The sequence below is a fragment of the Lissotriton vulgaris genome, chromosome 2_1, assembly GCF_964263255.1.
Source record: "Lissotriton vulgaris chromosome 2_1, aLisVul1.2, whole genome shotgun sequence".
Classification (NCBI taxonomy): Eukaryota; Metazoa; Chordata; class Amphibia; order Caudata; family Salamandridae; genus Lissotriton; species Lissotriton vulgaris.
The window spans coordinates 1,827,327,261-1,827,355,056 of NC_141687.1; positions in this window are offsets into that span (position 1 = coordinate 1,827,327,261).

Genomic DNA, 27,796 nt, shown 5'->3' on the forward strand with positions numbered 1-27,796 from the left:
TATGGACTTAGCTTTCCATCTTGGTAGAGAATAAACCACTTGAGATTGTATCCTGGCTGTGTCTGCCCCTTTTCTAGTGTAAGGGGGTACTGGATTTCATATATAATAGCACTCACTTTTCAGAAACAGCTAGATTCACCATCACTTACTTTGCACAGGCAAAGCAAAGTCCAACTATATCCCACTAAAAAGAAAAAAAGAAAAAAAATGACTCACAAGACAACACAATAAACATCGTGCACGAATGCAAAAAGATTTTCACACACAACAAAACAGAAGCTAAACATACTGCAATTATTATACCATTTACAAAAAACACATTCATGCATGGAAAAGAAACTCATTTAGAGTAAATAGTAGAAAAACCTTTTGTTACCAAACACATACAAATACTCAAATTGCGGAACTACCAGTGACAAAACTGAAAGCAGGAATAACAGCAAAAACTATGAACGGGAATAAAAATGACACATTATGCATCACAATCACAAATGACAAGAAATAAAACAATTAACATTATAAAATGCAATGTCACCACCCAAATGCAAGGCCACACACACTGCCAGCCGAACTCCAGATACACACTAAACCTTTCCCTAGTGTCCAGAAGTTTTCTGCCCCCTTTGGGGGCAGATGATCTACAAATATGGCCAATTTGCTACCAAAGGGGACAGAAAAATAGCCAAAAGTAAATAATAACTGATGCCACATCCCCTTGGGGCTACCCTTACCCAAGAGGCCACCCCGAGCATAAATATATACATATCCCTGGTGCTAGTGGGTTTTCTGTCCCGCCCATGGCACATGGACCTCTAAAGACAGCCGATCTGCTTGGGGGTGGGGGGCAGAAAGCAGCCATAGGTAAACTAGAAAAATGGCATCCCCAACTGGGGGTGACCCTTGCCCTAGAGGCTGCCCCCAAAGAATAATATATACACATCCCAGTGCTTGTAGGTTTTCTGTCATTCCAGGGGCAGATGGGCCTCCAAATATGGCCGATCTGCCCTCAGAGGTGGGGGGTGCAGAAAACAGGCAAAAGTTAGTTAAAAAATATTATCCACAATAGCGGTGATCCTTGCCCAAGGGACCACCCCTAAACATAATAAAAAAATATTCCCGGTGCTAGTGGTTTTTCTGCAGATGGGCCTCAAAATAGGGCCAATCTGCTCCAGGGGCCGAAAATGGGCAAAAGTAATTTTTAAAAATTTATTAGCCCCAATAGGGATAATCATTGCCCAAGGTACCACCCCAAACATGTTATAACTGTATCCCTGGCTCCAGTGGGTTTTCTGCCTGTCGGGGGATAGATGGACCTCCAAATAGGGCTGTTCCGCCCCCAGGGGGGCAGATAATGGGCCAAAGTGATTTAAAAAATGAGATACCCAATGGGGGCAATCCTTGCCCAAGGGACCGCTCCCATACCTAATATAACAATATCCCTGGTGCTGGTGGGTTTTCTGCCTCTCCTTGGGGGCAGATGGGCCTCAAAACAGAGCAGATCTGCTCCTAAACTGGGCAGAAAATGGTCAAAAGAAATTTGAGAAAATTATTTGCCCTGATAGGGGTGATCCTTGCCCAAGGGACCACCTCAAATATAGGATAACCAACTCTCTTGTGCTAGTGGGTTTTCTGCCCCTCTTGGGGGCAGATGGGCCTCAACGATTTTTCAAAAGTATTAGCCCTGATAGAGCCAATCCCTGCACAAGGGTCTGTCCTCAAATATAAAATGACTAAATCCCTGGTGCTGCAGGGTTTCCAACCCCCCCCCCCCCCCCCCCCCAGGGGCAGATGGGCCTCCAAATAAGGCTGATCTGCCCCGGAGTGGCAGAATACAGCCAAAAGTTATTGAAAAAATGTATACCCCAAATTGGGGCGATCCTTGCCCAAGGGACCACCCCATGCATAATCATACCATATCCCTGCTGCTAGGGGTTTTCTGCTCCCCCTGGAGGCAGCTGGCACTCAAAAAAGGCCGACCTGATCCCAAGGAGAGCAGAAAATGACCAAATCAAATAAGCCACATTTGAAAGTGACTCTTGCCGAAGGGGCCATTTCCATTTCCCAAAAAATAAATCCCCATGCGTGATTGTGCAGCAGGAATGTCCTGCAAATAGACATCGGGGTAGAGAAAAACAACTCTTTCCTCTCCTCCAAATGTCTCTGTGAATGCCGAAACCTCCCCTCCCAGCAGGAAAAACCTACCTTCCTCTCCGACGACTGGAAACCAAATGGCTTCCAGCCAGGAATTGCAAACAGTGTACAATACACTGTTGTGCAAACCTGTTTACGATTTCCTAATAGCGAATCACAAAAATTCACTATTAGGTAATCCCAAACCTGTGTCTATGTACATCAGGCCCTAAAGTACTTGAGGTAGGCATGGATGTGAACCTGTGCCATCAAACCACCCGTAATGTTCTAAACTGTGTTACAGAAGCAGAAAAGGCCACATTTCCACTGTAATGGACATGGTAAAATATCAAAAGACCGTGCTGAGTCACTTAGCCAACATGACACAATCCCTAGATGATCACGTAGAAGATTTGAAAGGTAGAACAATATATAATAATCTTCGGTTCATGAGATTTCAGGAGTAGAGGGCAGAAACCTAGAGCAGTTCTTAGAGCAAGGACAAAGAGGAATTGTCCCAGTGAAGGCTTTACCGGCATGCTTTATCATTGAAGGGGTGTACCGAGCACTCTACCAGAAGTCCCCTTTAACACTCCTCGCATCCCACCACTGACGCTCATTGCTAGAGTTTTGAATTATAAGCTCAAGTATGAGCTTCTGTGTGTTGCAAGGGGAAGAGATGCTGTGACATATGGACATCTGAGGTAGGCTCTTAATTTGCTTGAGTAGTAGGCTTGAGCTTTGGGTCCTAGGTAGATACTACAAGGAAGAGTTCCCTCCCTCCATCTGGCTTAAGGGACTACGGCCTATCATCTGCATGCACTTTGCTCTTCCTCATCTGATTCAGATATAAATGCCAGCTTTTTTAAATTGCTAGCATTTGTAAAGCGCACAGCTACCTTCGGAGAGGTATCCCGGCGCTGGGGCCATCGGGAAGATTAAGCAAGCTATTGCCCAGAGTCACATGGTGTTGGGCTGACCCCAGCTGGAGCAGGGGATCGTACCGTGAACCCTGTGGTCTGGAGTCAGGCACCCTGGCCACTGCGCTACACTTCTTCCACGCCAACATATGATATGAGCGCCTGTGTACAGCTGCACTGCCAAAGGGCAACAAAGGAGACCATGTGACCAGGGCATAGGCAAACGCTGCTGGTTCCGTGTGCGAGTACCAAAGACAGATCAGACTACACATCATGGGAAGTGCCCATATCCCGAAATGAAAACATACAAACTACAGCCAAGAATGTCGAGGATAAATGATCTTACAAAAAAAGGCATCTAGAAGAGAGAAGTTAGAGACAACAGTACTTTAACCATTCTTCCAATGCATGACTACTATGTAGTGGGAAGCAGAGGAAAATATACAATTGAGGCCTTCAGAATGTGTTTCTCACCCTGGTTTGGGTTACCAGGGGATAATCCTATAACTATTACAAACCTGAGATCAGGGTTACAGGCTTTGTGACACAAATTCCATGCCCAGACTTTCCACCCACCATCATTGTATTGTATTGTATTGCAATTTCACTTACTACCCCTGTCGAGGCGTTGAATCGCTCTTTCGGTGACTAGCACGCAACTCCAGAACCCATAAAGGATTAGTGTTGAATTAGTAAAATGAAATATGAAAGTAATTTGAGTGGTGGATAGGCTAGTCAGTTATTTGGATCATCATGCTCTACCTCTCTCACCACACACAGATATACAGGTTACTATTATGGATTTTAGCAGTGAAAGATATTTACCTACATTTAATGAGTGCCTAGATGCGTTTCCTTCTTTATTTACAATGTGTAAGTCTGGGAATTTACTGTTCCTTTTTTCCCTAATTTCTTCTCATCCATCTTTTCCAGTTCTTTTTTTTTTTATTCTATTTATGAATGCACACAAAATAAAATCAAAGACACATACAAAAAAATTAATACACTGGGTTGCATCTTAACAAGCATTACATACAAAGACGTCCTCTTGATCAAAGAAATACAACTAAAATAACAACATACGGGTTCAGGGATCTTCCGACAATGCTGGATTATCCGGTATGACAGGGGGAGTGCATATATCACCCCTATACACATTCCAGGGCCCCCAAATCTTACCCCAGTTCTTGGGTCTCCCTTTGACCACATACACCGCCCGCTCTCTAAACATACACCAATCCAGGTCTTCCATCCATTTCCCAATAGTAGGCGGCTGATTCGCCCTCCATAATTGAGCGATATTACGCTTGGCAATACCGCACGCCAATGTGGCCCACACTTTTCCATGGGACGTGAGGTCAGTTGGATCCCAAACATTCAGGAGACACCGCCGGCCTCCAACTCAAAGCACACACCCCACAACTCACGTACCTTGGCATGAATGGTGGACCAATACCCCCGAATGAGAGCACAGTCCCATAGCATATGGAAAAACATTCCAACCTCGCCACATCCTCTCTTGCACACGTCGCTCGCAGCCAAACCCATTCGTACCACTCGTGGGCCGGTAACATAGCAAAGATGGAGGATCTTTAATTGAACCAGCCGGAGTCTCATTTGTAATGTAATGTAATGTAAAATCACACTTATATAGCGCTGCTATCGCTCCAAGGAGCATCTTGGCGCTCACATCCAACCCCGCTGGAAAAGGTTGGTGGACAGAAGGTAACTTCAACGTATTGCAAGCTCTACACTAATGCCCTACAAGCCACATCCGAAAGTGAGAAGATCCAAGTCTTCAAAGATTTCCTAAATTTGCTCTCCTTGGCTGTGCGCCGAAGATGAGCTGGCAATTTATTTCAAGCTCTTGCTCCTAGTACAAAAAGAGATTTCCCCCCTTTGGTGGTCAATCTGAATCTGGGAGTTACCAAGAGGTTTTGATTGGCAGACCTCAAACAGCGTGCTGGCAGATAGCGTTTGAAGCCATTAGACAGATATCTTGGTCCTTGGAGCTGGAAGGCTCTAAAGGTGATGGCAAGCACCTTAAATAGGACACGCTTATGGATGGGTAGCCAATGTAGGATCTTAAGTGCAGCCGAGGCGGATGATCTTCTCGGCCAGCGAAGTACCAGGCGGGCAGCAGCATGCTGGACTATCTGCAGCCTATGGAATACTGCTTTGTTGGTACCTGCATATAGGCTGTTGCAGTAGTCCAGTCTAGATGTTATCAATGCTATTTCCACTGTTTTCCTGGCTGCAAGAGGAAGAAGATCAAAAAACTTCCTCAATGATTTAATGATCTGGAAGCCGGAGCTAGCCACACCTACCGCTTGCTGCTTAACTGATAATTGGTCATCAAATTTGATGACCAGATTTCGTGCAGAGGAGATGGTACTAGGGGGGGCTTCGGCATCTTCAGGCCACCATTGTTTAGGGGAGAACAGATTTTGAGATCCAAAGGGTAGTATTTCTGTCTTCCCTGAGTTACACTTGAGGTGATTGTTGTTCATCCACTCAAATGTAGCCATAAGACAGCTCTTCAGGTTCTCCTCAGCACCAGTCAGCTCCCTATCCAACACTAGGATCAGCTGAGTATCGTCAGCGTACAATATGGTATTAATCTGGTAGGAGGCGATTAGCTCAATTAGGGGTACAATATAAAGGTTAAAGAGTACAGGGCTCTGGCTTGAGCCCTGCGGGACTCCTGTGCTGATGACTTTTTCTTCAGATTTGAAGTCGCCTAATACTGTGACCTGACGTCTCTGGGTGAGGAAATTTTTGAGCCATGCCAGTACCACTCCTCCAATACCTGCTTTACCCAGACGGTCAACCAAGATAGAGTGTGAGACCGTATCGAAGGCCGCTGATAGATCGAGTAAAATCAGAACGGCCTTCTTCCCTTGGTCCAGTGCCATTCGTAGTGTCTCTGCCGTAAACAAAAGGGCAGATTCCGTCGAATGCTTGGATCGAAACCCTGATTGATTGGAGTGCAGGATATTATTCTTCTCCAGAAAACTCGTAAGTTGTTTATTAACGAATTTCTCTGTCAGCTTGAATACCGCAGGGAGTAGGGAAATAGGGCGCAGGTTGGACAGGGTGGTTGGATCTGGTAGGGCTTTTTTCTGAAGTGGCGTGACCGCTGCGCACTTCCAGTCACCTGGGATTTCTGCCGTAGCCAGCGAAGAATTAATAATACTATTGATGGTTGGATTGCAACTACCCTTGGGGAGGCCACAGCCTCCCTCCAGTCTTCATCATCCAGGATCAGTCCATCAGCTGTCCATTGGTCTCTAAGAACCAGATCCTCCGTGTATTTAACTAGTTTTTTATAAATCAGGGAGATCGTCTTTGTTGGAAGATGACCGTCCAACACTCGATCCTCCAGTAGGGAAGCCTCCGGGAGGGTCACTTCCCGAGGAATACCGGCAAGCAGCGCATGCCTAATCATCTTTTCAGTTCTTAAACTCCCTGCACACCCTTTCCTAGTCTCAACATGCTCTCTGGCACTCACACAGTCAAACATCGTTCATACACACACTGACCCTGTTGGCGAGGACCACTAAGAGGGAAACTAATGGACATTTTGTGTTGAAAAAACACACATCTATTGAAGCACATGAATACATTTCTCATATGCTAAATTTTAAGAATGACTTTGTTGGTGGATCTTTTTATTTTATTTTATTTTTTTCAAATTGTAGTTAAACAAAAATGCAACATAAAATGTGCTACTCTGCACAAAATATGCTTCCCAGATCAAACATTTTTTAACTTCTCACTGTGGGCTCACTAGATAAAAGGGTGGCCATTTCAGAGGTATGAGGTAAACTGGTGGAGGGAATGCATCTTGTAACTCTAGTCAAATGTGGAGAATGTTGATCAGGGATTGATAATCAACTGTGCTGAATACCGGGAGAGATCTGTGACCTCGGGACACAGAGATTTCAGGGCAGCCTTGATCATCAGGACATACTTAAGGTCTCTTCATGGCTCCCAATTAGGAGGAGGGTCACCTTCAAAGTTGTGTAAGGTGCATTGCTCCTTTTGGTAAGGTTCTGGTCTTCATTGGGACTCTCTTTAACAGGTATGTTCTTATTAGGCACCTCCAATCCTTCCATGCTGACTGCAATGCTACTCTACAGTCCTTCAGAGGGTGTGGTGGTGGATAACCATTCTCTGTGTTTTTCCTAGTGCTTTAAAAAAGCTACCACAAGTTCTAAGAAGTACTGAAAATCATCTAGGCTTTCATAGAAATTGAAAACCTGGCTATTTACTGATAAGACTTTGATGAAGTTCTGGGACTTCAGCACTTGTGTTTGTTTAGCACCAGGACACCATGCACCTAGGAAGTTTTGGAAGCAATGGCCTGCAGAAATAAAGAAATAATAACATATGTCTATATATGTCAAGACACCAGTTGTGTGTGTAGGTATACCTAAGCATTGTGGCAGTCAGAACACAAGGATATTTTGATGGTCTTCTGGGATGAGGGTGGTTATGATTAACAAGGGTACCCCGTTGTGCGAGCCAGGGGTTGAAGTATATGTAAAGAGGACAGTGGTTCAGGGGTGGCCTAAAAGGTCCATGTGAGAGTAAATAATTGTTTGGTTTTGAAACTAAATCAGGGGGAGCAGGATAGGTAGGGCAACACATTTCGGGCCAGATGTAGGAAGACTATTACCGGTCGATAACGGCCGAAATTAACGAATTTCGGCCGTTACCGACCTAGGCTTTTCTGATGTAGGGGCCGAAATTAAGGATTCGGTAATTTACCGAATCGGTAATTTAAGGAATCAGTAAATTACCGATTTCTTAAATACCATTTTGGTAAATTACCGAATTCCTAATGTAGGGAGCACTCAAATGGGTGCTTATCCCATGTTAGGATTCGTTATTTACCACCAACTACAAGTTGGTGGTAAATAACGAAAAAAAAAAGCTATTTTATGCAAATTGCTTCAGTGCCATGTTGCAGACATACATGCCCTTAGGGCATGTATGTCTGCAACATGTGCACCCATACACAATTGAAGGGTGGCAGGGTGTCAAAGTGACACCCTGCCACCCTTCAATGTTTCCCCCCTTTTACCGAATCGGTAAATACCAAATTTTACAGGTTCGGTAAAATTTACCAAAAAATGACCTACATACTATTTACCTATTCTTAAATACCGAATCGGTAAAATTCGGTATTTAAGAATAGGTAAATAGTATTTACCAACATCTGGCCCATAGTTTTTAATTTCACATAAATAAAGACACAGTAATGAAGTTACGTTCTGGTGCTCAGAGAAGTGACAAGGTGTGTAACTTGACTAAGTGGAAGTGACAATTATACGAAATATCACACAAATAACAATACGAAATCCACAGGGAATATATACAATGAGGGGATTTTCATTGGGGGTCGAAGACGTTTCTATCTTTACTTACTTATTTAAGATCATCATCAGGACAGGGTGAGCAGTCTGAAATATTTGGTAAAGATGATAGAACATTTGGGGTGAGTCCGTGGGTCTATCGGTTGGTTCCTTCAATCGTGATCATGTGGGATATAGATTATTCTCTTTTCCTGGCTTTCCATGAGCTACGAAGAGCTTATTGGGTTGCGAGTGAGGCGATGTGAGACTTGCACGGGAAGTCAATTCCAAGGTAATCTTTCCAATCTATAAGAACAGCGTGAAGAGAAATCAGTCATTATACGTTGATTTATCTGGAAACGGGTACTCCTCTAGTTTGGTACAAGCGCAGCAGAGTTTTCCGGGTGTTTTCAATTTCAATATTCGAATTGAGTGGCAGTGAAGTCCATCCTGCAAGCTGCAATCGACGCTTCTGACGCTGTGAATGCGTGGGTCTTCTGGGATGAGGCCAGATGGAATATTGCCTTTTTCTTTTTTAGGTTGGAGCCAGCGAGAGGATGTGCCAGCGCACGCATTTCGCTTGCAAGACACTGTTGTTAACAAAAAAGGGCCTCAAGCCTGCCCGTTGCTTGCCATTTGTTTGCTTGCGTGGCACTCTTCTTTTTTTTTTTTGTGTATCTTATATAGCGCACTTAGTTCAACAACAACAAGGGACCCCAATTTTAGTCAGCAGGGACCTCGGGGAACATACTTTTATTCAACAACATTGGTCCCCAACATTGGAAAATTTCAGCACACAATGAAATATAGACAGAATCAATCTATATTTTTAGAAAGGCATGTCCAGCCGGACAGTGGTCTTTCAGAGTTTTTACTCCAAATTTATGTATTCAAATCACATGAAAAATGCCTTCCAACAGTCAACCAGAGTGGGCCACAAGCCTGTGTCCAGTACTAACAGAGCAAGTACATAGGGTTGATATACAGAGCAAAGAAGGGCTTTTTAAGGCAAAGCGAAGTACTCTATTAACAATGCAGTTGTACAGAGTATCACAGTTAAGCACATCACATCCTATAGTAATCACAGTTAATATATGTGCTTATAAAGTCGACGGCGTTTCGGACCCTTATTAAATCACAGGGTCCATCATCAGGACAGATACAATGAAAAGCCTTATGGTTTTTAGCCTCTAAATGCCGGAGCGCCTCACAAGGTAGAGGCTAAGTCCTGCGTTGGGAAAGGATAAGTTGACCCTCAATCGGGTTGCCGAAGCCGCGGTATTACGTGGTTTTCAACGGCTGCCAGGTGACCGGGTTAGTCGGTATGGAGTCTGCTTCCTGGCGTCAGGAAGCAGACTCCATACCGACTAACCCGGTCACCGGCTAAAAACCATAAGGCTTTTCATTGTATCTGTCCTGATGATGGACCCTGTGATTTAATAAGGGTCCGAAACGCCGTCGACTTTATAAGCACATATATTAACTGTGATTACTATAGGATGTGATGTGCTTAACTGTGATACTCTGTACAACTGCATTGTTAATAGAGTACTTCGCTTTGCCTTAAAAAGCCCTTCTTTGCTCTGTATATCAACCCTATGTACTTGCTCTGTTAGTACTGGACACAGGCTTGTGGCCCACTCTGGTTGACTGTTGGAAGGCATTTTTCATGTGATTTGAATACATAAATTTGGAGTAAAAACTCTGAAAGACCACTGTCCGGCTGGACATGCCTTTCTAAAAATATAGATTGATTCTGTCTATATTTCATTGTGTGCTGAAATTTTTCAAATCTTATATAGCGCACGGCTACCCCAACGGGGTGTCCCGGCGCTTGCATTGGGAACCCGTCCTGGCTTTTCCCTGTGAGATAACCCGTACTGGGCATCCCCAAGGTGAAAGAAAGCCAGGCATTCCGCCGCGGGGTGTGGAAAAAGGTAGGACCGATGACCTTTTTCAGAGTTGCCCGACGTTAACCGCCTCTATACCCACTCAAGTTACCAAGCAAAGAGGCAGGCGCTGGAGACTGGAAGGCAGGAAACAGAAGTTTTATTCCGACGGAGCAGAACACATCAAATCAGACAACAGGGTATCTTCTCGAGGTGCTCTAACCGCATCTCTGAGGCCTGGCCTCTTATACACAGGTTTATGATCTTTATTGCATGTCGCACATTCTTGCAATGCTTTGAAGTATGAAAGAACATCCTCGGAATCCCCGCTTCAGGCCCGTTCCCACACACATTTACAGTTGAAGTCCCCACCCCGGTCACAACAGGTGATGATTGTCGCACAGCTGGACATTCCGCCGATTCACGGAATGTATGTGGTTGATCGGATCTCATGGGGTGGGGGCTTTGATCAACTCGTGGATCCTTTGGTGGGAGAAGCTTCCTACTGTATAGGGGGCAATAACAGTATCCGCAGGGCCAGGTGGCGGCCCGGGAACGAGTAAGACAAACGGGCACAGAGGAAAGGGGGTTTTATCAAAGGACCCGGGATCATGAAAGGAATGAAGGGAGGTGTCGCGTTGGGAACAGGATGGGGTTCCGAGGCAGAGTTGTGCTGAAGAGGGGTTTATGGCCCAAGGCATGTGAGAGCGGGGGCTGTCAGCGCGCGGGGGATGCCTGCAAGGTCAGGAGAGAGAGAGAGAGAGAGACGCGCTGGCTGTCGGCGATGGGCAGAGAGGCCATGGTATTTAAAATGGCTGCCGCTTACGCGCACAAATGGGCTTGAAAAGGGGGCAAGATGGCGCCGATAATGTTGACACTGCAGTCTAGGTTTTAACAGTCCTCCCTTTTCAACATATCTAGCCAGCTTGTCTACTCAATGTCAATCTGCATTAAATTCCTAACCTCGGCATCATATAATGCTCCCATGCGTTCCTTTCCAAAGTCCACGGTCTTAGGGAAAATACAATTCGCACATAACGAACACAGAGGCGGCAGGCATTGAATTCCTAAGCATAACCCACATATTACAACTACCGGAATCAGGATAATGGTAAACAGTCTCCAGCCCCAGTTCTTAACAGTACTCCAGAACCATCCATCAAGCGACCATTCTTCCTGCTCCTGGTGAACTTCTGAGGAGAGTCTGTGGAGATGTTCGATGGCCTTGTACACTGAGGGCGAATTGTCCAGTATATATGTACAGCAGCTGGACCCAATAATGCGGCACGCTCCACCACGGTCCGTTAGAACCACATCTAGAACAAGGTGGTTCTGGAGAGCCACCAGGCGGACCGCTTGAAGCTCGGCTGTGTTGTTTGCGAGGATACCAGCTGTGATGTTCATTGTTGGCTCGACTGCCTGAGTCAGATGTCGGATGGCACGGCTGTTTGCCATCGGGCCCCAGAGTGGAACAAGTCCCTTCATAGCATCGAGTAACTGTGCTCCTGTTGAGTCGGCTTGTTCAATGTCCTTGGCTCGTTTTTGTCTATGGTGATTCGCTGGAGCCACATAGGTCGGAGGGAGGATGAAGGAGATAAAACAAGTGCCCCCCCAGCCTTTGCGGAGCCAGGTGTAAGCCTTTGTGCCACAAACAAAGTACATGTTTGGAGAGGATACAAAGGAAGGTGGATCGGTAGAGTCCAAAGTTCTGGTGAAGCGGCAAGCACTGCGGCCTACCAGCTGTGTCCCAAGCCCTTCTATGCACATATGGTTTGTGACGTTGATGACAGATAGGGCCACAGTCAGAGTGGCAGCTGTTCGTTTCCGTAGGTAGGAGAAGGTGGGTCTGGTTGGATTGTTGAACACCTGCATTTCAATTCGTTCTTTAGCAGGGATGTCCATGTGGATAGAGTCGTTGGAGGTCTGCGGGCAGAAATGTGTCTTTGTTTTGTTTCGCCAGACCTCGTGAAAGAAATGCGTCATGGTTTTGCTGGAGGTGGCATTGTCCTTATAGCTCTCTTGCAGGAGGATCAGCCAAGCAAGGCAGGAGCCGTGAATTGAGAAGGGTGAAGGGATGAAAGGTATCGAATGTCCAGTGGCGTGGGGTAGCAACCCACAGATCCAGCAGTTAGTGGCATTGGTGGCAAGATTGTGCTGGTGCAGCAGCTGCACAAAGGAGTTGTTCCAAAACTCCTTTCGCCTTTCTCTGAGTTGAGGAGAGAGTGAGATCAGATAATGTTCCTTCATGGTGGTAGGCTGTGCAGTGGTCAGGAATGTTTCATGAGCAGGTGCATTTTCTTCCACAATCCAGAGCGTGGTCATGAGGAGAAAGCAGAAAAGGATTGTGATGAAAAGTGCAATTGTCTTTGAACTGTGGATTCTGTCTGTCTTTGGGTCTCTGTAGTGAATTTTTGGATGTCCGGTTGCTTCCATCACCTTCTTATCGGGCGCTTCCATCACCTTCTTATCGGGCGCTTCCATCACCTTCTTATCGGGCGCTTCCATCACCTTCAAGGGAGCTCGGTAGCGGGCAGAACCAAAGACCTCGTCTGGCTTTCTCTCCTGACAGCCCTTGTTGTGTTAGGCCGCCGATCTGGGAATTATGACTTAGTCAATGGTCTGCTTAGCCGAAACTCCCTCCTTTCGACGCAGGTTATACCCTTCTTTGGATGGCACGGTAGGGTCAGGAATCTTTGCAAGTTTAAGAGTTTCTGTGTCTGGGTAGCAATTCAGCGATGGTCGGTCTTTGTTCAAGAGCTCTTCCTGGGTGGTCACGTCTTCGGTTGTCATCAGAGTCGGGGGAATCCTCTTACAATGGTGCGCATGCACCCAGGTCCGCTTTCCTTCCACTCGAAGAATCGTTCGGGTGGTGAGTAGGACTTGCCAGGGGCCCGTCCACCGGGGTTCCAGACTCTTGGCGCGCTGGAAATTCTTGATTAAGATGTAATCCCCGGGTTGCAGGTTGTGTCCGGGACCCCTGGAAGCGTCAGGGATGGCATGCAGCACCTGTTGGTGAATGACAGACAGAGTTTCAGTCAATTTATACAAGTAATCAGACATTAGGACATCCGGGACGTCATGAATGGAAGTCGGTTTTGGTGCAGACCAGACGCTCATGGGTTGGCCGAAAACGACCTCGTAAGGTGTCAAGTGGTGTTTGGTGGGGGTGGAACGCATCGATAGCAATGCCAGTGGGAGAGCGTCTGGCCATTTCAGTCCTGTGGTAGCCACTATCTTGGCTAGCTTTAGTTTTAGTGTGGCATTGTGTCGCTCAACAAGTCCAGCAGACTGGGGGTGGAAGACTGCGTGGAACTTCTGTTTGATACCCAGCCCCTTTAAGATGAGCTGGATGACTTCGGGTACGAAGTGGGCGCCATTGTCGCTCCATAAAATTCGACAAAGGCCGTAGCGAGGGAAGAATTCTTTTAACAGTACTTTTGCAGTGGCCATAGCAGTGTTATCACGGGTTGGGTATGCTTCCACCCATTTGCTAAATGCGCACACCACGACAAGTACGTATTTCAGGCCTTGGCATCTGTCTAGTTGGATGTAGTCCATCTGCAGGACTTCAAACGGGTGATTGGGAACCCCAAACCCTCCCCGGGGTACCACAGTTCTTTTCCCGGGGTTATGTTGCAGGCATATCAAGCATTGTTGGACCAGACGTTTGGCGGAGTCTGTGATTTTGTCGTTGTGCCAAACTCTGAAGACAAGTTCAATCATGGGGGCTGATCCTATGTGAGCAGGGGAGTGTGCCATAGTCAGTATGGGAATCAGGTATGAGTCAGGTAGCAACCATTTGTTCGTGTCCTTTGTCCGCCAGCAGCCTTCATCATCTTTCAGTCCCACCCGTGCCCATTCAGTCAATTCGTGTTGTGTGCTAGCCATTTGAATGTCCCTAATAGTGTCCCTAGCGTCGGTCCATTTCTCTGCTTGTGACCTGGTCACGTACATGCGTGTCGTTGTCCTATTTTCAGCTGTGACATCAGCTAGTGCATTTCCCTGTCCAATAATGTCTGTCACTTTCTTGTGTGCCTGGCATTTGATAACCGCAAGTCTTTTGGGGAGAAGGACAGCTTCGATCAGGGCGGAGACTAAATCTCCATGTAAGATGGGGGTGCCGTGCGAGGTCAAGAATCCCCTTTCCTTCCAAAGGAGCCCAAAATGGTGAACCACCCCGAAGGCATACTGGCTGTCGGTATAAATGTTCGCTGTGGTTCCTGTTGCTAGGATGCATGCTCGTGTCAGGGCAATCAGTTCCGCTGCCTGTGCAGATCGTTGCGTGATGCGGGCTGTCTCTACTACAGTTCGGGCCGTGGTGCCTGCATAGGCAGCTGAAGTGGTGCCATCGGGGAGTTTGATGCAAGAGCCGTCCACCCACAGCTCTCCGTCAGGGTCAGGAAAAGCCGTGTCTCTGAGGTCAACCCTACTTCTAGTCTGTTCCTCCGTGAGGGTCACACAGTCATGTACAGGGGGCACATTGGGATCGTTCTCCGGTAGGGGTAACAAAGTTGCCGGGTTCAGTGTAGTGCATCTTTTCAGGGTGATGTGGGGTGCGAGCAGAGTCAGTTCATATCCAGTCAGTCGTGCACTCGTCAGGTGTTGCGTCTTAGTTTGGTTCAGGAGGGTGTCAACTGCATGAGGTACTAATACCGTGAGGGAATTCGAGAGCACGATCCCCTCACTCTGTCGGATAGAGATAGCAGCGGCAGCTACAGCTCGAAGGCAGGCAGGTAAGGCTCTGGCTACGGGTTCAAGAGTGGCAGAGAAGTAAGCGCATGGTCGTTGCTTTGGGCCAATGGGCTGGGTCAAGACAGATAAAGCACACCCCTCCCTTTCGTGAGTGTAGAGGGAGAAGGGCTTCGTGTAATCGGGGGTACCTAGGACAGGGGCTGAACAAAGGGCCTCTCGTAGTTCTATGAAGGAGGATTGGCATTCAGGGGTCCATGGGAGGGAGAAGGGGACATCTTTAGCTAGCAGAGAAAGCAGCGGTTTCACAATGAGGCTGAAGTTTGGCAACCACTGCCGACAGAAGGAGGTGAGGCCTAGTAGGGAGTGGACCTGTTTCTGAGTCTTAGGGACAGGGGTTTCAAGAATGGTTTGGATCCGGTCGGGGGTAAGTTTCCTTCCGTCTTTGGACAGAAGGTGGCCTAAGTAAGTGACCTGGGGTTGGCAGAATTGCAACTTCTTTTTGGAGACCTTCTGGACATTTTCTGCAAGGAAGTGCAGGAGTTGAATGGTGGCTGTGACTGCTAGTGGAGTGGTGTCGGCCGCCAAAAGGATGTCATCGACGTATTGTATCAACACCACTCCATCGCGTAACTGGACCTCATCCAGTTGTCTCTTGAGGGCCTGACTGTAGATACTGGGGCTTTCTGTGTAGCCCTGGAGTGCTCGACAGAATCTATATGAGCGGGCTTTTAGGGTGAAGCCGAAGAGATATTGGCTGTCTGGGTGGATGGGGATAGAGAAAAATGCGTTTTTGAGGTCAATGACAGTGAAGGTGGTAGCAGTAGAAGGAATCAAAGTCAGGATAGTGGTGATGTCTGAGACCACGGGGTACTCGGGTACAACCACTTTGTTGATCTCTCGAAGGTCAATGATGAAGCGGTATGCTTTCTCATCTCCCTCTCCTTGTTTCTTGATGATGGGCAAGATAGGGCTGTTGCAAACGTTGCTAACCACTTCCTCTACCACTCCTGCGTCTATCAGTGACTGAATAATCTTTACCAATGCCTTCTCGCCCTCGGGCGATATCCGATATTGTGGAAGTTTTGGGAGTATTGCGTCCGGTCGAACAGTGATGTGCACTGGGTCAATCATCATGCGTCCTACGTCCGAATCTGTCTTGGCCCACAGATACGGAGGCAGGTGTCAAGCAGGGACGTGTCAGCGTCATTGATGGAAAACATGCGTCGGGAAGGGCAATGTCTAAGCAGAATGGGGTTGTCGTACAGAAAAACTCGAACTCCGTCTTGGGAACATCTAATAGTCGCTCGGAAGTGCTTCAGTAGGTCAAGTCCCATAATGGCGTCAGGAGTATTGGCGGAAAGCAAAAACGTTGTGTCAGTGGTATTGTTCTCTAAGTCGAAGGGGATCGGAGTGGACAAAGGGTTAGTGGAGGGCGTTCCATCGAAACCTATTGATGTCACAAGTGAGCCAGACAAGGGTGCCCTTGGAATCAGTCGTTTAGATAACGCGCTACGTGTTGCGCCAGTGTCTACCAGAAATGGAGACTTTGTACCCAGGCCCTTAGCAGTGACATAAGGACCTTGCTGGTCAACATAAAGCTCAACTGGATCCCTCCCTTGCCCTTGGCAGTCCTATGCGAAGTTGTGGGCATCGTCACAGTCAGACTGCTGGTATTGATTCTGTCTGGGTCGGTCAAATGTATTTGGTCTGTTTGATTTATCGTTAGTCGTGTCATTTGCGGGCCCTCGTTGCTCTCAATTTCTCTCTATTTCTCGGTCCACCCGCTACGTCCTTGGGGTCCCTATTTCTGATCATCTCCAACAGGACCGGGCACTGGGATTTCCAATGGCCGAATCCTTTACAGAAGGCACACTGGTCCTCGCTAATGTCTGTACGTCCAATGTGGGGTGTCGAGGTGCGGTCTTTAGGAGGTGCGTTCCTAGGGACATTTGTCTGGTAGTTTCCTTTGTATAGCTCTCGTCCTATAGTCACCCCTTGCATTTGTGCAATCATCACCCTCTCTTTTAAGTCTTTCTTCTTTTTCTCTGTTGCTCTATCGTTTTCATTTTTCTGGTGTTCGTAATATTGGGCCATCTGAAGGATAGCCGCAGGTTTGGAGGCCGCCCAACTACTCTCACTGGCCTGCAGTTTCTGAGAGACCTCCGGTGACAAACCCTTAACATAATTCTGGACAAACAGGCGGTGTCCGGTTGCGGTGGTCATGTCCTGGCCGCTGTAATCGGAGAACACCGTTTCAAACCGGGAGAAGTAGTCCGATACATCTTCCTGGGGTTTCTGACGACAAGCCGTTACTATCGACCAGTCCACTTTCTTTTCTGGAATCAGGGTTTTCAATTTCTGTACAATTTTATCCGGGAGGTCTAAAATGGATTTCAAAGGCTTCTGTCCAGGTTCTCGTTGTCTATCTATGCCATCGAGTTGTGACCAGGTATGTCCGAACAGCTCAAGGTGGTCGACTTTCCGGATTTGCTTCCACACATCAGCTGGTAGACATAACCCGAAAAACAAGTCGATATCAGCCAGGGTCATAATCGTTGAACCTAGGGCTGTACCTAATTCAGTATAGAAGGCAGTGGGGTTTTTACGTAAATCAGGCAGAGATTTCCGGAATGTCAGAATATCTTGCCGATCCCATGGCTGGTAGACCCAGTTGTACACTACCCTCCCCCTTGCATCTTAGTGGTTGACGTCATCGTGTGTTCCTAGACCTCGTGGAGGAACCCAGTAGGGGGCAGCCTCTCTTATTGGCATCATGGTGCTAGCTCGCTCAGTTTGTGGTTCGGTTGCTACGGGTGTCGTGGGTTTAGCTTCCGATTCCTGTTCAGTGAGGTGGCGGAAAACCTCAAGCGTACGCGTAAGGAGGTCCGTTACATCACATTCACCCTCATCCCCGATATCGACCTTTCTATACAGAGTCGTTAGGCTCTCGGGACCTTTGTCTCGATATCGGTCCTCATACACATTCAGGACATGATAACACAGCCGAACGGCAAAATGTCGTCCGTGGCTCCCTGCATATGAGTTGAACATATCCGTGATGTGCTCTTCACTTTCCTTTCTTTCTACCAGTGTCCTTACTATCTTGTCAATCCCTGCTCGCTCATCCTTGCTTAATCTGTTTGTTCTTGCGGAATCAGTATTTCGGGCCTCAGGGTCATCTAACACTGTCGCTTGTGCTGTATCTAATACAAGGGGTTCGGCCGGCACAGAGGCCATGGGGGCCGAAGCTCTGGTACTACTCACGTCTGTGCTTGGGGGTAGCGGGTGCTGTGCCAAGGGTTGGGAAGGGGCATATGGAGGGGGCATGTAGATGATCGGAGGACCTAACAAAAGATCATTGTTGGCTCGCTGTTTCAAGGGCAATTCAGGATAGAGCGTAGAGGGCGTTCTAACCGGACACTGGCTTGATGTTTCTACCTCTAGTTTCTGTTTGGCTTCTTCTCTTTCCTTAATCTCTTCTTCTAATTTCTTAGCAGCTAGGTGGGCTGCCTTTCGCAGCTCTTTTCCCAACCTACTCTCATTTCTCTTTTTACGCTGTTCGGTTTCTTTGCGCCACATGTCGAGACTATCAAGCATAGTGGGCGTTGTCTTGTGTTTCCCAAGGGCTGTTTCTAGCGCGCTTATTTTATCCTCGTCGAAGGATCCTATCAGTGGCCACTGACTTTCCCGATCCTTTTTCGTATATTTATGCCACAGCTTGCTATAAGCTATAGCGATCAATCCATGCTTCATAAACATGTCCTTATTAGGGGTGCCTTCCAGTGGAGCCGGATGGTTCATCTCTAATAAGCGGTCCGGGCTAAACAGGCTACCAATCAGTGGGGAGAAGATAGGCATGACGGATTACAATGGGGACAAAAGTCTGCACTACCTATCTTATCACTACGTGCAGAGACTAGACAGTGTATTTCTATTCTTCGTTGTTTGCAGGCGGTGAATACCTCAAAAGAACCAATATCGAACAGTCAATGTTCGGTCAATCAAACAATCAATGGGGAGAATAAGTAGGCACGACGGATTACAACGGGGACAAAAGTCTGCGTTACCTACCCTTTCACTACCTGCAAAGAGAGAACCTGTTCTTCCCTGTTTGCAGACAGAGAATCTCCAGAAAACAATCCGCGAACAACAGTTCGGGCCAAACAATCAATCAGTGGGGGAGGAAAATAGGCACAACGGATTACAACGGGGACAAAAGTCTGCGTTACCCATCCTTCCCTGCTTGCAAAGAGAGAGCCTGTTGTTTCTCCGTTTGCAGACAGTGAATCTCCAAACAAATCAAGAAAAGAGTAATACTAGTATTATCCAAATCAAACAATCATTTCGCAATTTGTCGCGTTTACACGACCTTACCCGGACCGCATGGACAGTTTCTTGTCTTCCGAATCCAGCGCCCGATCGTCCTCTATTCTTCGTGATCTTTGCGGCACTCCTGATGGTTCCCAGTCAGGACCGTAGATCACTCGAGAGAGGTATGTTCGGAACCAGTGAAGTTCGGATGATCTGCTGTCAGACGAGGGTCTATCGGACAGGAGCTCTCCCGATCGTTGCAGTCGTTCACTCTGTCGTCAGGACCTCTCCCACTGGATCCACGAGTCGCTGATGGGCCCCACATTTGGGACGCCAATTGTGGAAAAAGGTAGGACCGATGACCTTTTTCAGAGTTGCCCGGCGTTAACCGCCTCTATACCCACTCAAGTTACCAAGCAAAGAGGCAGGCGCTGGAGACTGGAAGGCAGGAAACAGAAGTTTTATTCCGACGGAGCAGAACACATCAAATCAGACAACAGGGTATCTTCTCGAGGTGCTCTAACCGCATCTCTGAGGCCTGGCCTCTTATACACAGGTTTATGATCTTTATTGCATGTCGCACATTCTTGCAATGCTTTGAAGTATGAAAGGACATCCTCGGAATCCCCGCTTCAGGCCCGTTCCCACACACATTTACAGTTGAAGTCCCCACCCCGGTCACAACAGGTGATGATTGTCGCACAGCTGGACATTCCGCCGATTCACGGAATGTATGTGGTTGATCGGATCTCATGGGGTGGGGGCTTTGATCAACTCGTGGATCCTTTGGTGGGAGAAGCTTCCTACTGTATAGGGGGCAATAAACAGTATCCGCAGGGCCAGGTGGCGGCCCGGGAACGAGTAAGACAAACGGGCACAGAGGAAAGGGGGTTTTATCAAAGGACCCGGGATCATGAAAGGAATGAAGGGAGGTGTTGCGTTGGGAACAGGATGGGGTTCCGAGGCAGAATTGTGCTGAAGAGGGGTTTATGGCCCAAGGCATGTGAGAGCGGGGGCTGTCAGCGCGCGGGGGATGCCTGCAAGGTCAGGAGAGAGAGAGAGAGAGAGACGCGCTGGCTGTCGGCGATGGGCAGAGAGGCCATGGTATTTAAAATGGCTGCCGCTTACGCGCACGAATGGGCTCGAAAAGGGGGCAAGATGGTGCCGATAATGTTGACACTGCAGTCTAGGTTTTAACAGGGGGGCCGTAGCGGAGATTAAGCAAGCTATTGCCCAGAGTTGCAGAGTGTGAACCCGTGATTCGAGTAGGCACCGAAGTGAGAATTATCGAGTCCGTGGACACTTGGGCTCAGACCCTGCCGCGTCGGGAATTGAACCCTGGTCCCGGGTCTGACCTCAGCTTCAGGGTATGCCTCCTCTAACCATTGAGCCACACTTCTCCTTCTCCTCACTATCCTTTGCAGCCTCGTAATTCATCAAGGTAGGCCTAACATCATTTCCACTCCTCTCTATGGAGCAGGGACCAAGAACTGATTGATTTTTTTTTTTTTTTTTTTTGAAATATATTTTTATTGCAGGAATCAGTAAACTGTTACAATTACGACCAGCATCAAAAATACACTGAAATCAATCGACTGCATCCCGTCCACCCCCCGCATCACGTTTTTATACACTATCCTCCAGCCCACAGTTCCAAAGTCGGGCGATAAAATCCAGCGGGGGTTCAGCAGGAGCGAGAGGCTGGTCCGGATAATCCACTGTCCGTCATCTGCTTTTCTAAACAAGCCCCCAAACCCAAAAGAAAGTCCCACCCACAAAACACTAACTTGCAAAGAAATCCCTCCCCCACCCAACCCCGCCATCAGTGTATGGTAGCTACCGCAATAGGATTCGTGAGAGGACCCAAGACGTGCGTATCAGTAACAGAAAACACCATCGCCTATCGGGACTCTGGGCGCGCTGCTATCTCACTATCAGAGTCGCTGGGGGCGCAATAGTCTCTGAGGGCCTGCACTAGTGTCTCCCATTCCAGCGCTGTCTCCTGTGCTCGTTCGTTACGTTGTCTCCCAGCCAGTTGGTATCTCAGCGTGCTCTCCCCCGCCGCCCACTTCAAAAATTCGCTATGCCATCTGCTCCCAGTCGGACCAGCTCGTGCCTTCCAGTTCCTGGTCACCTCTCGTTTGGCTAAGAGAAGCCCTAAATCAATAAATTTACTGGAAATTTTGTTTTTGGGGGTATGTGGAAACCAATGTAACAGACCCACCGCCGCATCAACCGATAGAGGTCTCCCCGTCACCTCCGTCAGGGTCTTCTCCACCTCCACCCAGTAAGAGGATAGACCCGAGCAGGTCCACAACATATGGAGGAGGTCTGCCTCTGGCGCCGGGCATCTGGGGCAGGCTGCCGAGCCCGTAGCGAAATACTGTTGGATTTTCGCCGGGGTCAGGTATGCCCGATGGAGTATATAATAGTGGACCAACTGAAAACGTGTGTGACGCGTCCCCTTCCAAGCTCGCCGCACGAGTTGAGACCAGGTCGCTTCCGGGATTTCCTTGCCTATGTCTGCCTCCCACCGGATCTTGAGGGTCGTAAGGGGGGTCAACCCCTCATTGATCAATCTACCGTAGAGGCAGGTGACCGCCTTCACCGTGCCCGCAGACATCATGACGTATTGACACACCGGAGACGTAGGAGGTTCCTCCTGTCCGCCTTTCCAATGCGCCTGTATCGCACGGACCAGGGCCGAGTGCAACAGGAAGTCCCCTGGGGGAATCTCGAAGCGGTCTATGAGCTCCTGGAAAGGCAAGAGTACCCCAGCCTCATAAAGATCCCCCACCAACTGCAGCCCCGCATCCTCCCAGTCCGCCAACCGTGACCAATCCCCGCCATGGGGCAACGCCGTCAGCATCCCCAATGGTATTTCCGGCGCATACGGTATCCGGAGTTGGCCCCTGGCGTGAGCCCGGTTCCAACACAGGCGAATGGTCTTTTCCTCCAACGTCAGGTCCTGTAAGGTCAAACGTTGGCGTAGAGCTATGAAAGATAGGACATGCCTGGCCATCCCTGTACCTCTCCTGTCCTCCGGGCCTCGGAACTCCCTGGCAACCTCCTGGGTGAGAGTCTGGAGCTGCGCCGCCAGGTAGTATTTCTCAAAATCCGGCACTGCAAGTCCCCCTTCGGCTTTCGGCCTCATCAGGGTCTGAAGGGCCACTCTACGGCGGCCCGAGCCCCAAAGGAATCCAGTCATCGTCGACCGTAGGAGCCTAAACGTGGCTGGCGGGATCCAAACCGGCAGCGCCCGGAAATAGTATAGCAGTCGGGGGAGAGCCACCATTTTGAGGAGGGCGACCCGCCCCGCCAGCGAAAGCGGCAGTGTAGCCCAGAAGTCCATGTTCCCCCGTAGAGCTCGACTGCATCTGGCGATGTTTCCGTCCAGGAGGTCAGATGGATCATGATAAATGTACACCCCCAGGTATCTGAAACAGTCAGGTTCCCATCTAAGTCCTCCAATGAGGACTGGACTAGGGGTGCCTCTATGGACCGGGAAGAGGCATGTCTTGCTCCAATTTACCCGTAGGCCCGAGACCGCCCCGAACGCCGTGAGCGCCGTCCTAGCTCCAAGTAGGGCCTCGACTGGGTCCTCAAGGAAGAGTAATAGGTCGTCGGCATATAACGAAACATGGTGTGGGCCCGAAGGGGTCCGGAAACCACCATAATGCGCCCCCGACCGGAGTAACACTGCGAGGGGCTCCACCGCCAGCGCAAAGAGGAGTGGGGATAACGAACAGCCCTGTCTCGTGCCCCTTTCTACCGGGTACTGTGAGGAAATTAATGGGCCCGCCCGAACCCTGGCCGACACGGAGGCGTACAGGACCGCGGTCCATCTAATGAAGCCCTCCCCGAGGCCAAACCGTCGCAGCACTGCGTGTAGGTAGTCCCATTCCAAGCTATCAAACGCCTTCTCTAAGTCCACCGACAGGACCACTGGGCACGGAGCATCTATTAGCGGCTCACCCAGTAAGCGGAACAACCTACGGATGTTCATTGTTGTATTGCGCTTGGGGATGAACCCGGCCTGGTCCTCATGCACTAGGGAGGCCATGTGGCCGACTAGTCTCGAGGCCAGGATGCTGCTCAGGATCTTATAATCGACCGTCAGCATCGATAAAGGCCGGTAGGACGCCGGATCGGCTGAGTCTCGCCCCGGCTTGAGGAGGGGAACCACCAGGGCCTCACGCATCGAGCCAGGCAGTCGGCCAAGCCTCTTCGCTTCTCTATAAACAATCACCAGTCTCGGAGCCAGGAGGTCGGCATAAGTCGCGTAAAACTCCACAGGAAGACCGTCCAGTCCTGGGGTCTTGTTCCGCGCCATCCTTTTGATGGCCCCGCGGATCTCCCCCAGTTCGATATCGGAACCTAGGGCTTTCGCCACGTCAGGCTCCACCACCGGGAGCACCAGGGGACGCAAATAATCCTCAAGAAGGTCGGGGTCTTTGGCAGCGCGACTGCGATATAACTGATCGTAGTAGTGCCGGTAGCAGCTTAGAATCTCCGGTTGAGTGTGCACCATGGACCCGTTCGCCATACGCATGGATGTCGTCAGTGAGGTCTGGCGCGTAGGGTTCGCCAACCATGCCAGCAATGCACTCGATTTATCCCCTTCTGCAAGGGACCGAACCGTATAGGCCTTGTAGTCGAAGCAGCGCAGCCGCTCGACCTCAGCCGCTACCGCCTCCTTCGCCTCCGCCGTGCGTCCCTGGAGCTCAGGGTGCCCGGGGCGGCGGAGCTCCAACTCCCGAAGCTTCCGATCGGCCACCTCCAAGTCATCGAGGATAACCCGCCTCATACCTACCTTCTTGGTGATGCAATAACCCCTCACCACCACCTTAAAAGCGTCCCATTCCAGCGCCCTCGAGCTCGCAGAGCCCCCGTTGGACGCGAAATACTCCTCGATTTTAGCACCTAAGTCCGCTCTGAAGACAATGTCCTCGAGCATCTCAGGGCGTAACTTCCAGGTGGGCACCGCCGGCGCCCCCGGAAACCAGCGAAGGGCCAGCAGGAGGGGGTTATGGTCCGAGATGGTCCTAGTCAAGTATTCGGAACAGATGGCCGCCGAAACCAGTTCTGTCGAGCCAAGAAACCCGTCCAGCCGAACGTGCAACTCGTGGAGACCCGAAAAGTAGGAGTAATCCCTAGTGTCGGGGTGCTGCGCTCTCCAAATATCCGTCAAACCCCACCGTGTCTGCCAGTCTCTACGGCCCTTGGCCACGCGGCGAACCGGAGAATCAGGGAGGGGCGGGTGCGAGCGATCGGTCTCCACGTCCACCACTGAATTAAAGTCCCCACCGAGCAGGAGGGGCCCCGTGAAAAAGTGGGCTAACGAGCCCGATAACCTAGAAAGGAAGGCAATCTGGTCCATGTTAGGTGCGTAAACACAGCAAACGTTCAGGTCCCTCCCCCCCAGAGTACCAGAGATGGCCACGTAGCGCCCCTCGGGATCTACCACTGAGTTTGTGACCTGGAAGGGAACCCCAGCCCGGATCCAGATTAGCGCCCCCCTGGCATACGCCGAGTACGACGTGTAGAAGACCTGTCCCCTCCATCTACGCTGTAGCGCCGCCCCTTCCGCCTTGTTCAGATGGGTCTCCTGCAGTAGCGCCATTTGTATTCCCCTACGCACTAAATAAGCGTGGACTTTGTGCCGCCTAGACATGGTGTGAAGCCCCCGCACGTTCCAAGTAATACACTTCACATTAGCTACGTCAGCCATTGTCCCATACAGTGCGTGCGAAGTCTCTCCATCTGGGTCTCAGCAATAGGCAAACAACAATCCCCCCAACACTGATGGCGGCCATTTTCCCCAACCAAAACCCAACAAATCGAACGTTACCCAAACCCCTGCCCACCCCCCCCAGAACAGGACCCAAATAACTCCATCTAGTTCCCATCCAAACCATGCCCTCAAGAAATCCCCTCATCCCAAACTAATCCTACAGTCGCCACCGTAGGAAGGCCTTAAGGGCCAGGTGCGGGCTGGGCGGTGGCAGTGGGCCCTCGATGCCCTGGCTGCCAGGACTAAAGCAAGCCCTAAACAGTAACGGAAACCCTCGGGGCAAAGGCAGGGCACCCCACCCCCCCGCTTCTCACGTAATCATGTTGAACCATCGGCTCCCTCCACCCCCGCTACGGGCCCCCACCCAAAAGGATACAGCTCACCCCGTCAACCCTGTCCATCAAGGAGGTCCTCAACCGAGTTTGGTGTAATCACCGGTGTGCCGGTACTATCCGTCACCGAGTTCTCCGAGTCCGTCGATGCCCCCTCGCCACCAGGGTTCTCTTCTTCTGCAATAGCGTCCTCTCGTGACCCAGACAGGGCAGACAACACCTCCAATACACCTTTCCGCTCCGTCGATGTCTCTACAGTAGTAGGGCCGCCTGAACGGCCCCGGCGACTCCGCACCCTCGTGGATCGCCGTCGCTGTCCCGGCTCCGCCGCTGTCTGAGATGTGGAGGCAAAGCCATCTTTCCCAGCCCTATAAAGTTCAAGCCAGTTACAGGCCTCCTCCGGGGTATCAAAAAATTGAGTCTTGTCATCAACAATGACGCGGAGCCTTGCAGGAAATAGGAGCGAGTATTGAATACCCTCGCTCCGGAGCTCCCGCTTGACCGCCAAGAATGAGTACCGCCTACGTTGGGTGTCATAGGTGTAGTCCGGGAAGATGTTCACCTGGCTGTTCTCCACCTTGAAAGGGCCATTATGTCTAGCGGCATTGAGGATGAGGTCCCTGTCGCGAAAATGCAGGAGGCGCGCCACCACCGGGCGCGGCGCCCGGCCCAGTTGCGGTGGCCGTGCTGGGACTCTATGAGCCCGTTCAAGGGTGTAGAAAGAGGATAGGCCCTCCGGGGCTACCGTGTCTCGGAGCCAAGCCTCCAAGTAGGCCACCATGTCGCCATCCTCAATCTTCTCCGGCAGGCCTACCACTCGGATATTGTTGCGCCTGTTACGGCCTTCCGCATCCTCCGCTCGCTGTTCCAGGGCAGAAATCCGGGTTAGAGCATCTTTCATTGCCGCGGCCAGGGTTCGCTGCGCCGGCTCCAAGGTTTTCACCGAGCCTTCTACTTCTTTGACCCTGTCCGATAGCTTGCCATGATCCGCTCTGAGGAGGCCCAGACTCGTCGCCACCTGAGCAATGTCCTGCTGGAGGGCCGAGCGTGTGGTCGCAATCGCTTCCAGGACGCGATCAAACTGTTGCTGCAGTGGAGCGCCACCAGCGTCCCCCGGGTTGCCGCTGCCTTCCCTGTCCGGGGTCTCCGAGTCAGAGGCGGCCGGGGTGGGCCCCTTGGCCCCTCTCGGCTTCCCCATAGCGCGGGAAGCGCACAGTGTGGGCTCAGATAAAGATGCCACCGAGTGCGGACGCCGACTATAACTCTCCCGAATGGGAGTCCTCGGGGTGAAGGCCGGTGATCCTCTTCTCCAAGGCCAGGTGGATCTCCGCAGGTTCGGCTCGCGCCACCACCGTGTCGTCTGAGAGCGCTGAGGAGGAGGCGGAGACACTCGGCGCCAGGCCGGGCAGGTCCGTCTGGTTGACGAGGATCTAGAACGAGGGCCACCCACACCTCCAGAGACTTTGTGGCACCAGGGGGTTATGCTCCCCATGGGATCGGGACGATCGGGGGATGCAGCCAAGCGCCGCGTCGGAGGTCGTCACCACCGCCGGGACTTCCAGTCGTCTGCGTGCCGGGGTCCACTATGGTAGGAGCTCCGATCGCCCGGGTGCATCCATCAATACCAGGGTCTCAACAGGGCAGAGTTCAGCTCCTCACTCTCCTGGATAACACAAGAGCGGAGGGCACGCTATGACCAGCGGCGTTCATCCAGGCTAATGGCCCCGTCCAAGGGGACAAAGGGGTCCGGGCGCCATATTGGGTCGTTCTTCCCGGGACCTCAAACTTCGTGTTTCGGGCAAAGCACCACTCGTCCAGGCCGCGCCGGGCGTCTCAATGGGGTCCAGGTGGGCCGAGCAACGATTTGCGGGGGCTAGGGTGCCCCGCGGCCTCCGATTAACAGGATAATCCCGGGCTCAGTCCCGGAGCCGAGCTCTCAGGCGACCATCGCCATCGGCGCCCAAGCCACGCCCCTACCAAGAACTGATTGATTCAACGTAATCAGTGCCTTTCTGCTGCTCCCAACGTGATTGAGGAACTATTTGTCCTGTTTAACTTTTAGTGCCCCGTAAATTGAAGGCATGTTACTGGCAAAAAAACGTGCCCAAACACTATAGAGAAAAGATTTTTCTCTATAGTTAAATTTCTTTTATATTGCTAAATCTTCTTTTCTCACTTTTTACTTATGTTTTCTTTTGATTTTGGTCGTGGGAGCTGTTCTCAAAAGATGGGGATTATTTTATTGCAAAGCGAAATTGTTTCTGTTTTATGTGTAATTTCTAAAATTATTCAAATCCAATCCACTCTGCTCCATTCCAATTCACCTCACTCTCCAATCCAAAACACTCACCCCAATCCCATCCAATCC